General features: G+C 50.3%; 1 non-coding gene across 1 annotated transcript; it reads right to left on the bottom strand.

Moving 5' to 3' along the window:
* Positions 1-12,184: 12,184 nt before the first annotated feature.
* Trnaw-cca lies at positions 12,185-12,256 on the bottom strand. Its single transcript has one exon. It is a non-coding gene; the product is annotated as a tRNA-Trp (tRNA).
* Between the last annotated feature and the right edge of the window lie 270 nt (positions 12,257-12,526).

Raw genomic sequence — 12,526 nt, 5'->3', positions numbered from 1 at the left:
TAAAAACTATAGTACTGGGAATACAATGGCGACCCTGAGCCATTTTTTGCGGCTCCTACGTTTGCGTCATGAGAGTCCACACTTGTAGTCTAGGTCTGCATCATGAGGGACCATATTTCGGACCATCATGATGCAGACTAAGACGACGAGTGTTTACTTGCATGATGAAAATCTAAACGACGACTCTAGACCCTCATAACACAGACCTAAACGACGAGTCTGAATCCTCATGACGCAGATATAGACGCTGTGGAGAGTGGCTCAGAGTTTCCATTATATTCCTACTACAATACATTCATGGAAAAAGACGCTCTTCATTTTAGGAGTATTTGTAGTGTCTAGGTTTTCAGCATCTTGACTCTGCATGTGGGATTCCCCTTAATATAGAAATACAAGAATAAAATTACATTTTGCAATGTGTGTGGAACTCAACAAAATAAATTGTAATTTAAACCCATAATGTGTATTGCCTTACTCCACAAATGAATATTTTATTTTGCAGAACACTTTTCAACATAAAATCTTTACAAATTTTCCTTCAGTTCCCCTGAAAGTATTATTTAGGCCAAACCAGATACTCCTAAAAATATTTGGCTACTTTTGCAAACCCAAGTAACAGAAAATGGTTTACAAACAATAATTAATGTCACTTGGAAGGATTGAAATCAAAAATTTTAGTCTAAAATAAAAATGAACTGTATGCATTACAAAATTTCTATCTCAGAAATTGACGCCCAGAAAGCACAAGAAAGAAATCTGCACTCTTAATTAGTAAATTTGCGCTCAAACTCATAGTTTCCCGTTTAATGTTCTACTGTATTTTCAATGTGTCTGCTGATTAGTGTTTGAATTTATTATGACGAGATCGTTAAGTCTGTCTGCATTAAGACGTGATCGTTTTTCGCTAATTAGGTTTCCAGCGCAACTAAAAATTCTCTCACTAGACGCACTAGTGGCTGGTATATTTAATATTTTTCTTGCCACATGCGCAAGTCGAGGAAGTCGTTGGGAGTTATTTTTCCACCACTGTAGAATATCTCCCTCGTTCACACAGTGTTCTTGCAAGTATCCGCTGACTTCATCATGTAGGAGAGGGGGCTCTTCTACCCAGTCCTCAAATTTCGCCATTTTGTACGGCCCTGGATTTGTTTCTTGGTTGCCGTGATTGGGCACTTGTACTGAAACTGTACAGGTTCCAATTAATATTTGCAGAATAATGTGAAGATCGTACTACACATAGTTGAAATTATAATAGGTTTTAGATGATGCTATCATTTATCGTCCTGTAAAGTCACCAGAAGATCAAAACTAACTGCAGGACGATTTAAATAAGGTATATATTTTTGGTGTGAAAATTAGCAGTTGGCAATAAATAATGACAAGAGCGAGGTTATCCCTGTGTGTACTAAACTAAGTCCGTTAAACTTCGTTTACAAGATCAACCAGTCAAATCTAAAGGCTGTAGATTCTACTTAATACCTCTGATTACAATTACGACCTACTTAAATAGGAATGGACACACAGAAAATGCTGTAGGCGTTTCAATGACAAAACACTCTTTTGGAGCATTGCTACGAAGTTGGAGAGCCTTACTATTGCCGGAAGAGGTCGAAAGAGTCTAAATAAGGGCACCCCCCTGCGGGTTCGGGGGTAAGAATAGGCCCGCGGTATTCCTGCCTGTCGTAAGAGGCGACTAAAAGGAGTCTCAAACGTTTCGGCCTTATGTGATGGTCCCCTCTCGGGTTTGACCTCCATCTATCTAAATTATTCCGAAGAGCGAGCCAATTGGGGAAGGGCACCTTACATGGTGCACTGTATCCTTCGTGCAATTAGACCTATAGCCGTCTTTCTCGTCGTTGCAATGGTGTCCCGCTCGTTTTCGATCTCTTGAGCGATTACCACGTTACACTCTGCAGTGTTTCTTTTAACTGTGACGACGACCTTGGCCATTTTTGCACCTAAGATCCAGCACGGTAGCCAGTCCGTTGTGGTGGGGTCGCCATGTACCCTCTTGGTTGTAGCCCCCTGACAACACAGGGATCGCCCTACTGATGCCTGCGCCGTTCACTCCCCACGTATGCCAAGGAGTAGATGCCCATCTCCCTGGGGCATCAGGACTCCCGGCAATGGCCATCCTGCCAGGTGGCCTTTGCTGTGGCTGGGTGGCGCCTGTGGGGAGGGCCCTTGGTCGGAGTAGGTGGCATCAGGACGGATGACCCGCAATGAAGCGTGGTACATCATCTGTCGCTGGCGGCCAGCCGTCAGCAGTCTCTAAGCGTTCGAGAGCCCATTTTAAAGGTAACGTTTATGACCCCAAATCGTTCCCCTCCCTCGCCACACCATGGGAGGAACGACAGGCATTGCGTGACACTGAGACGTATTCGCCCAGATATCTTGTCTGTACCAGAGCTGATGGGGAATCTTTTCTATCCGTGAAGCCTCAGTTCTTTGTAGAGCATTTAGAGGACAAGTTCGGTGAGGTGGAGGGCTTGTCCAAGATGCGGTCTGGATCGGTGTTGATAAAAACGGCATCCTCTGCCCAGTCACGGAGGTTGCTCAATTGTGACAAGTTGGGGGATGTTTCCGTTACCATCACGCCGCATAAGAGTCTGAACATGGTCCAGGGTATTATATTCCACCGGGATCTTCTTCTGCAGTCCGACGATGAATTACGCGCCAACCTCGAACGACTTCGTCCGGCGCGTCCATCGGGGTCCGAGGGATAATCAGGTCGCCACCGGTGCCTTCATCTTGGCCTTTGAGGGTGATGTCTTACCCGAAAAGGTTAAGGTGATGGTTTACCGTTGTGATGTGAAACCATATATCCCTCCTCCGATGCGGTGTTTTAAATGCTGGGAGTTCGGGCACATGTCATCTCGCTGTACTTCCAGCATGACGTGTCGGGATTGCGGACGTCCTTCGCATCCCGATACTCCATGTGCCCCGCCTCCTATCTGTGTTAACTGCGGAGAACACCATTCCCCCTGCTCGCCGGACTGTAGGATATTGCAGAAAGAACGGAAGATAATGGAATATAAGACCTTGGACCGGCTGACCTACCCCGAGGCTAGACGGAAATATGAGAGGCTCCATCCTGTGGCAATGCCGTCCACCTACGCCGCTGCTGCAACGACGGTTCTCCCGTCGTCACGAATCGGCTCTAAGATCGGTCAGCATCCACCGGCCCCCTTGCTTGTGGGGGGCACTTCACACCCTGTTGCTCCTGCTCCATCTTCTTCAGGAGCAACTCCCTCCCAACCTTCGGGGACATCAGCTCCCCCTTCCCAGCCGGAGAAGCGTAAGACTTCTTCGGCTGCTCTCGCCAGGAAGGGATCCCTTGGGGACCTCCCTTCGCAAGTTCCGACCAGCGGAAAAGCGGACGCCCGCAAGTGGTTGAAACAACCGCCAGTCCCTGGTCGTCGGGCCTCGCGGTCGTCGTCTGTCCCTGAGACTGACCCAGTGAAGCCCATGCAGCCTGAAGCGCCGAAGGCACAGCGTGACAAGCACAAAAAGAAGAAAGTCCCCAAGACCAACTGTAATGCGGTGGCACCGATCCCGCCGCTTCCTACAAGCTCTGCCTCTGAGGACGAGGTGGAGATTCTGGCGTCCGCTGAGGACCTCGCTCTTGCCGGTCCCACGGACGCAATGGATGGCATTTGCACGGATGCTCCATCGGAGGCAGCAGGTGACCCAGTGGCGTAATCTGCCTTCCCAGTCCCGTCACGCCTTTCCCAGCCATGGACAACACCATCCTCCAGTGGAACTGCAGCGGTTTCTTCCACCATCTAGCTGAGCTCCGTCAACTTATCAGCCTTCACCCTTTCTTTTGCATTGCTCTCCAGGAAACTTGGTTTCCAGCAATGCGAACCCCCGCCCTCCGTGGCTATCGGGGTTATTATAAGAACCGAGCAGCTTATGAAAGGGTGTCTGGTGGCGTCTGCATATATGTCCTTCACACTCTGCACAGCGAGTCTGTCCCTCTCCAGACGCCTTTAGAGGCTGTCGCTGTACGCGTGTGGACGCCACAGGTTGTTACCGTCTGCAGTCTTTACATTCCACCGGATGGTGATGTCTCGCAGCATGTCCTGGCTGCACTGGTCGCCCAATTGCCGCCACCTTTCTTGCTATTGGGCGACTTCAACGCTCATAACCCTCTGTGGGGTGGGTCAGTGGCAACAGGTCGAGGCACCATCGTTGAGCATTTATTGTCGCAGCTCGATCTCTCGCTGTTAAATGATGGTGCCTTCACACACTTCAGTGTGGCGCATGGCACCTACTCCGCCATTGACCTTTCAATCTGTAGCCATAGCCTCTTACCGTCTGTCCAATGGAGTGTGCATGACGACCTGTGTGGTAGTGACCACTTTCCGATCTTTTTGTCACTACCACAGCGCCACTCTTCTGGGCGCCCTAGCAGATGGGCTCTGAATAAGGCTGACTGGGACTTGTTCTCCTCCACTGCCGCTTTTGAGCCTCTCTCTACCGATGACATTGATGCGGTGGTTCAATCGGTCACCACCGGCATCGTTACTGCCGCCGAATCTGCCATTCCCCATTCCTGTGGGTCCCCTCGGCGGAAGGCTGTGCCTTGGTGGTCGCCTGAGATCGCTGAAGCGATTAAACATCGCCGGCGGGCGCTCCAGCGTCACAAGCGACATCCCTCCCTCGACCACCTTATCGCCTTCAAACGGCTGCGTGCGCGGGCCCGCCTCCTTATCCGCCAAGGCAAGAAGGAGTGCTGGGAGCGGTATGTGTCCACAATTGGCCTCCATGTCACTCCATCGCAGGTCTGGGCCAGGATTCGACGCGTCTACGGCTATCGGCCACCTGTCAGCGTCCCTGCGCTCTCACTGAATGGAGCAGTTTGTACTGACTCCGACGTCATTGCAAATCGCTTAGCAGAGCATTTTGCTCTGAGTTCCGCTTCTGCGAATTACCCCCAGGCCTTCCGCTCCATTAAAGAGCGGATGGAACGTCGGAGCCTTTCGTTTCGCACCAACCACCCGGAATCTTACAATGCTCCATTTAGTGAGTGGGAATTTCGCAGTGCCCTCGCTGCTTGCCCTGATACCGCTCCTGGGCCAGATGGCATCCACTGTCAGATGCTGAAACACCTTTCAGTGGACTGCCAGCGGCGCCTTCTCGATCTTTACAACCGTCTTTGGGTCGAGGGGGAGTTTCCGTCGCAATGGCGGGAAGGCATTGTCATCCCCGTTTTGAAGCCTGGAAAGAACCCTCTGGAGGTGGACAGCTACCGTCCCATTAGCCTCACCAACGTTCTTTGCAAGTTGCTTGAACGGATGGTGAGCCGGCGCTTGCATTGGGTACTGGAGTCTCGGGGCCTTCTGGCTCCATCTCAGGGTGGGTTCCGTAAAGGCCGCTCCGCCGCCGACAATCTGGTGAGCCTGGAGTCGGCCATCCGTACTGCCTTTTCCCGCCGTCAGCACCTGGTCGCTGTCTTTTTCGACATGCGGAAGGCGTACGATACGACGTGGCGTCATCACATTCTTTCTACGCTTCATGGATGGGGTCTTCGGGGTCCTCTGCCGATTTTTATCCGCAATTTTCTGTCGTGTCGTACCTTCCGCGTGCAAGTCGCGGCCTCGTATAGTTCCTCCCACGTCCAGGAGAACGGTGTGCCACAGGGTTCCGTTTTAAGTGTCTGTCTGTTTTTAATAGCCATTAACGGTCTTGCTGCGGCCGTGGGAAACTCTGTCTCCGCTTTCCTGTATGCTGACGACTTCTGCCTTTATTACAGCTCTCCCGGCATTGCAGCTGTTGAACGTCAGCTACAGGGCGCTATCCGTAGGGCACAGTCTTGGGCTGTAGCGCATGGGTTTCAGTTTTCGGCAGCCAAGACCTGCGTTATGCATTTCTGCCGGCGACGTACTGTCCACCCGGAGCCGCAGCTTTCTCTTAACGGCGAACTTCTTTCGGTGGTGGAATCGCACAGGTTTTTGGGGGTGGTTTTCGATGCCCGGTTGACTTGGCTGCCTCATATCCGGCAGCTCAAACAGACGTGTTGGCGGCATCTCAATGCACTGCGATGTTTGAGCCACACCCGCTGGGGAGCCGACCGCTCTACCCTGCTACGGCTCTACCAGGCGTTAATTCAGTCCCGTCTGGATTATGGGTGCCTGGCATATGGCTCAGCCTCCCCGTCTGCGTTGCGGGTGCTGGACCCAATTCTCCACAGCGGGATACGCCTTGCCACTGGTGCTTTCCGCACCAGCCCTGTGGACAGCTTACTCGTGGAGGCAGGTGTCCCTCCCCTGCGGTTCCGACGCCAACGTTTGCTGGCCGCTTATGCTGCCCATGTTCTCAGCTCGCCCGGGCATCCAAATTATCGTCTCCTGTTCCCGCGATCGGTCGTCCATCTGCCAGATGGTCGGCCCCTGTCTGGTTGTACAATAGCGGTCCGCGTCAAGAAGCTTCTCTCTGGGCTTCAGGTTTTCACTGTTCCACCTAGTTTCCGGGCTACTTTGCATACACCCCCATGGTGTGTTCGTCGCCCTTGCCTTCGGCTGGACCTGGCACAGGGCCCGAAGGACTCCGTCCCTCCAGAGGCCTTCCGCCGCCGCTTTTATTCTATCCTGGCCACGTATCAGGGCTCTGGTGTTGTCTACACTGACGGTTCGATGGTTGCTGGTCGTGTCGGTTATGCGCTCACTCTAGGGGACCGTTCCGAGCAACGTTCCTTGCAGGATGGCTGCAGCGTATACACTGCTGAATTGGTCGCCATCTTTCGTGCCCTAGAGTATATTCGCTCCTGCTCAGGTGAGTCCTTCGTTATCTGTAGCGATTCCCTGAGCGGTTTACGAGCTCTCGACCAGTGTTTCCCTCGTTCTCGTCTGGTGATGGCTATCCACGAGTCTCTGCATACTCTTGCCTGTTGCGGCCGCTCTGTGGTCTTTGTGTGGACCCCCGGTCATGTCGGTATCCCGGGTAACGAACATGTTGACCGCCTGGCGAAAGAGGCCACCAGCAAGCCATCTCTGGACCTTGGCCTCCCAGAGACTGATTTGCGGGCAGTCTTCCGCCGCAAAATCTTGGCGCTATGGGACGAGGAATGGCGCGAACTGCCATTGTCCAATAAACTCCGTGCTGTCAAGGAGACGACGGCTGTGTGGCGGTCATCCCTGCGAGCCACTCGCAGGGACTCGGTAGTTCTTTGCCGGCTCCGCATTGGCCACTCCCGGCTGACACACAGTTCTTTACTGCGCCGGGAGGACCCTCCTGTATGTCGCTGCGGGGCGGCTTTGACAGTGGCCCACATTCTGTTGGCCTGCCCCCTTTTAGCTGTGGTCAGGCAGACATTTGCGCTGCCTGATACGCTCCCTGCCCTTTTAACAGACGACTCCACTATGGCTGACTTAGTTTTACGTTTTATTCGGGCAGGGGGATTTTATCATTTAATCTGAGTGTTTCTGTTTTATTTTTGTTTTGTGTCGACTCTGGCCTTTGGCCTATGATTTTACACTGATTTTTTAATGTGTTTCTAAGTGGTTGGCTTTTCCTTTTTTATTTGTATGGTCGGCCAACCACCGTTTATCTCTATGTGGTTTTCGTTCGTTTCGTTTTGTCTTGTCTTTGTCTCAGTCTCTCCTGTTCTGTATCGTCTGTGATCTCTTCTGTTCCTCGTTTTTGTTCTCTGTGGGTGTTCTATGTCTTTGGAAAAAGGGACCGATGACCATGGCAGTCTGGTCCCTTTAATCCCCCAAACCAACCAACCAACCAACCAACTTACACCTCCGAATTCGAAGAGATATTGTTGAGTCCCATATCCATTGGAAGAAATGATCATCAGAATAAAATACAAAAAAGCAGCGCTCAGACGGAGAGCTGTAGGAGACAAATCAGTTGAAAGTGGTTCGATGAACCCTCAACTAAGCACTTGCGTGTGTCTTGCAGAGTAACCATGTACATGTAGATGAAGAATATATGCATTATCTTAGGAGCTTACCTTCAGCACACATCTGTCGTGCTGCTTGGTAAACTTCAATTTTTTCATCCTCGGTTAACTTTCTTAATGTGCGGTAGTTAGCCACCATAAACGTTGCAATTTTATGCAACATACTAATGCACATTTTCTGTTCTAGGAAGGCATCAGCGGCTTGTTTCAAAGGTTTCATGTCCTGAAAATACATTTTCTCAACATACATATTTCACAAGTGGTTCTATAATATTCAGATGGAATAGAATTACAAACCTCTTCATCGTTATCCCGTACGGTACAGTGAGTTTTTAAGGCATAAAACCACGGTAGAACTAAATGTAGGGTTGGATCCTTGTCACTCTCTAGATCAACTGTGGCTTCTTTAAACGGCTTAAGAAATTCTATAAGCTGGCCAGTTATATGGTGGTCATAACCCAGCATCTTATCAGAGGCACCTTCATTATGTAAAACAGCCTTCACTGAATCAATCTGAGAATGGACTGATACAAGCATGTCAAAATAACTATTCCAACGAGTTGAAACCCACTGCTTTAAAGATGAGTTCAGTCTCACACAGAGACCTCTTCTCTTGAAGTGCGAAACCGTAGCCCGCACTGTATTAAGAATGGCTAATATATTTGGAACATTTTCTTTCAAAAACTGTTCGCTCAGAACATGTTTCAAGACTGTGTTTATACTATGAGCCATGCATGGAAGACGCTGATATACTTCGAGAGCTTTGACAATGTTACTGCCCTAGTCTGTGACAAACGTAATTTTGGCAATGTCTTCACGAGAAACACCCATAGTTTCTAAGCCATCTTCCAATTCGTTTCAAATATTCGAGCCAGTTTTTGGGCAGTCAGGAAACGCAGAGCACATTAGTACACATTTATTCAAACGCCAGTCTGAATTTATGTAATGCATTGTCACGGACATGTAATGCACCCCTTTGTCCATAGATCAATTGTACTGGCACATATACCAGAACGAATCGCATGCACTATATCTGGGAGCATTTTGCTGCGCACTTTATCAGCTAAGGTTTGAACTTTCCTAGCTACTGTCACTCGGGAAGGCATAACATTTTTAATATCAACTGAGCCATATTTTTTACCTATGTCGATCAGTGTCTGCCCTAAATTAAAAAAACCTTCTCCCTCTATACTGCTAAATGGTCTCAGGTCCTTAGCACACATTTCGACGCACTTTTCGGCCACTAAATCTTTGTCCTCTTTCAAGATATTTACGGAGTGAGGGAACTGCTTGTCAAATTTGCACACATGTCATAACATACTCGAGGTTCCCGAATAAGTACTTAAGAGCTTTTTACATAGTTTGCATTGAGACACACCTACCGATTTACACTCCTGGAAATTGAAATAAGAACACCGTGAATTCATTGTCCCAGGAAGGGGAAACTTTATTGACACATTCCTGGGGCCAGATACATCACATGATCACACTGACAGAACCACAGGCACATAGACACAGGCAACAGAGCATGCACAATGTCGCCACTAGTACAGTGTATATCCACCTTTCGCAGCAATGCGGGCTGCTATTCTCCCATGGAGACGATCGTAGAGATGCTGGATGTAGTCCTGTGGAACGGCTTGCCATGCCATTTCCACCTGGGCCTGGCGCCTCAGTTGGACCAGCGTTCGTGCTGGACGTGCAGACCGCGTGAGACGACGCTTCATCCAGTCCCAAACATGCTCAATGGGGGACAGATCCGGAAATCTTGCTGGCCAGGGTAGTTGACTTACACCTTCCAGAGCACGTTGGGTGGCACGGGATACATGCGGACGTGCATTGTCCTGTTGGAACAGCAAGTTCCCTTGCCGGTCTAGGAATGGTAGAACGATGGGTTCGATGACGGTTTGGATGTACCGTGCACTATTCAGTGTCCCCTCGACGATCACCAGTGGTGTACGGCCAGTGTAGGAGATCGCTCCCCACACCATGATGCCGGGTGTTGGCCCTGTGTGCCTCGGTCGTATGCAGTCCTGATTGTGGTGCTCACCTGCACGGCGCCAAACACGCATACGACCATCATTGGCACCAAGGCAGAAGCGACTCTCATCGCTGAAGACGACACGTCTCCATTCGTCCCTCCATTCACGCCTGTCGCGACAGCACTGGAGGCGGGCTGCACGATGTTGGGGCGTGAGCGGAAGACGGCCTAACGGTGTGCGGGACCGTAGCCCAGCTTCATGGAGACGGTTGCGAATGGTCCTCGCCGATACCCCAGGAGCAACAGTGTCCCTAATTTGCTGGGAAGTGGCGGTGCGGTCCCCTACGGCACTGCGTAGGATCCTACGGTCTTGGCGTGCATCCGTGCGTCGCTGCGGTCCGGTCCCAGGTCGACGGGCACGTGCACCTTCCGCCGACCACTGGCGACAACATCGCCCCACGTGTTGAGCAATTCGGCGGTATGTCCACCCGGCCTCCCGCATGCCCAATATACGCCCTCGCTCAAAGTCCGTCAACTGCACATACGGTTCACGTCCACGCTGTCGCGGCATGCTACCAGTGTTAAAGACTGCGATGGAGCTCCGTATGCCACGGCAAACTGGCTGACACTGACGGCGGCGGTGCACAAATGCTGCGCAGCTAGCGCCATTCGACGGCCAACACTGCGGTTCCTGGTGTGTCCGCTGTGCCGTGCGTGTGATCATTGCTTGTACAGCCCTCTCGCAGTGTCCGGAGCAAGTATGGTGGGTCTGACACACCGGTGTCAATGTGTTCCTTTTTCCATTTCCAGGAGTGTATTTGAAGCGGCCTTATAAACACACGAAAACGTTTCCCATGCGGCACTTGTGCTCTGTTTCGTTACCAGCATGTATTCGCCAGTTGTCAATTTTTTTTCAATCTCACTAAAGTTCGACCTATTCATAGTGCTGCCTCCACCGTTGCGATAAATGAACTGCAGGCTAACTACCTGGCTACTCTAGTCACGGTAGCTTGACAGCGCAACCTGTTGTCAGGCGCAGCAAGCTGAGCGGGTCCCGTGAAGCTTGGCAGGCTTGCGGGAACCCAGGTAGCCCGGGCTTGCGGGAGCCCGTATCGCCCGCATTGCCCACTATGCCTCAGTACACGCGCACTCTTGTGTTTACATCGCGGCAGGCTGACCTGCATGAATGGTTGCAGAGGTGCTAGGGGCAAGCAGGCTGCAAGGGGAATTTGTACACCTCTGCTTAATATGCATTTCAACCGATCTGACACCATTATAACATTGCAGCTTATGTTGAGCAGACCAACGTTCATTTCGAATTGACCGAACGGTACCATAACCAAGCAAAGCTTCTTTGAGATAACCGTTTTCAACTTCAGGGGGTAAATTATAAACCCGAACTGTGGTATACGTAATTTCAGCATTTGAAACAGTAACACTGCTAACAGAACCATCTCTATGACGGAACGACACTTGCTCACCATGTTTAAGTAAAATCTTATCTAGCAAAACCAGGTTCAACAATTTCACAAAAAAGCAATAAAGTTCTGTATCAAAATACGCCGTATGTACCTGGTCCGATGTAATGCCAATCGTATCCACAATCCATTCGTGAATTTCCAACGAAGTTGGTTGAGCATTCCTGATGGCCTTGTTAAACTGAAAACTGATAGTACACTTCCGCGGAAACAACCGGGAAGCCATAACAATTAATGCGGCAAAAGCCGCTATACAACACAAGACACAATACAAACGTTAAGGCGACGAAACAACGAAGAAAAGAAGACAAAGAAACGTCACACACAGAAAGTAAATAGTCACAACCCGAGGGAAACGGCGGATCGAATACACAGCACGTCCGATCGCTGTCGCGTCTCAAGCGGAACTCATTGAAAAATGAAGGGGGTACCCGGGATTGAACGGGGACCCTCTCGATCTACAGTCGAATGCTCTACGACTGAGCTATACCCCGTTTCGCCATCTTTCGATTCCCATAACTTAAGGAAGAAAATTGTACTCTGCCTGGCTAAAGACGTCTAATCAAGCAAAATATTGCGTAATCATTATCTCTCAGTTATATATTAGCGTTAAACGATATAAATATCAAAAATACTAGACGCTTCGCGCCTGGAGAAAGTGCGAGTCGGCGCCTTCACCTTAATGTCAGAATGCGAAAATTGCACTAGTATCTTTTTTCAAGCAAGTTCTGTTCGTCCGTTCTCTGTAATCGTTTTGGTATCTAATTAAACTGACATACTCGCCTATGGCTTTCGTAAACGAAAATTTCATTGTGACCCCGACGTGTTTTGAACACGCAACCTTCTGATCTGGAGTCAGACGCGCTACCGTTGCGCCACGGAGTCGACGCTGCTTAGGTCTTGTCTTGTCATGAATATAGCCCCCAGGGGCTCAGCATTCGTTTGCTGGGTACGGGCTTGGCGACCCCGGGGTTCCTGAGCTGGGGACTGGTAAGCGCCGCCAGTCCCCTGTCACCGTAACCTCTAAGCATACTTCAACGACCACCGTGCGGCGCGGCGGTGGAATGTTGTGTGTCTCAGGGAATGGGGATCTTGGCTTGACCGCCCGGATCGCGAGGATGGAATAAACCTCTATAAAAAACCCCTCAATCTCAA

This window comes from Schistocerca americana, chromosome 3, assembly GCF_021461395.2.
Source record: "Schistocerca americana isolate TAMUIC-IGC-003095 chromosome 3, iqSchAmer2.1, whole genome shotgun sequence".
In the NCBI taxonomy this organism is placed as follows: Eukaryota; Metazoa; Arthropoda; class Insecta; order Orthoptera; family Acrididae; genus Schistocerca; species Schistocerca americana.
The sequence above is the reverse complement of the archived record's forward strand: the minus strand, read 5'-3'. Positions and strand labels throughout refer to the sequence as shown.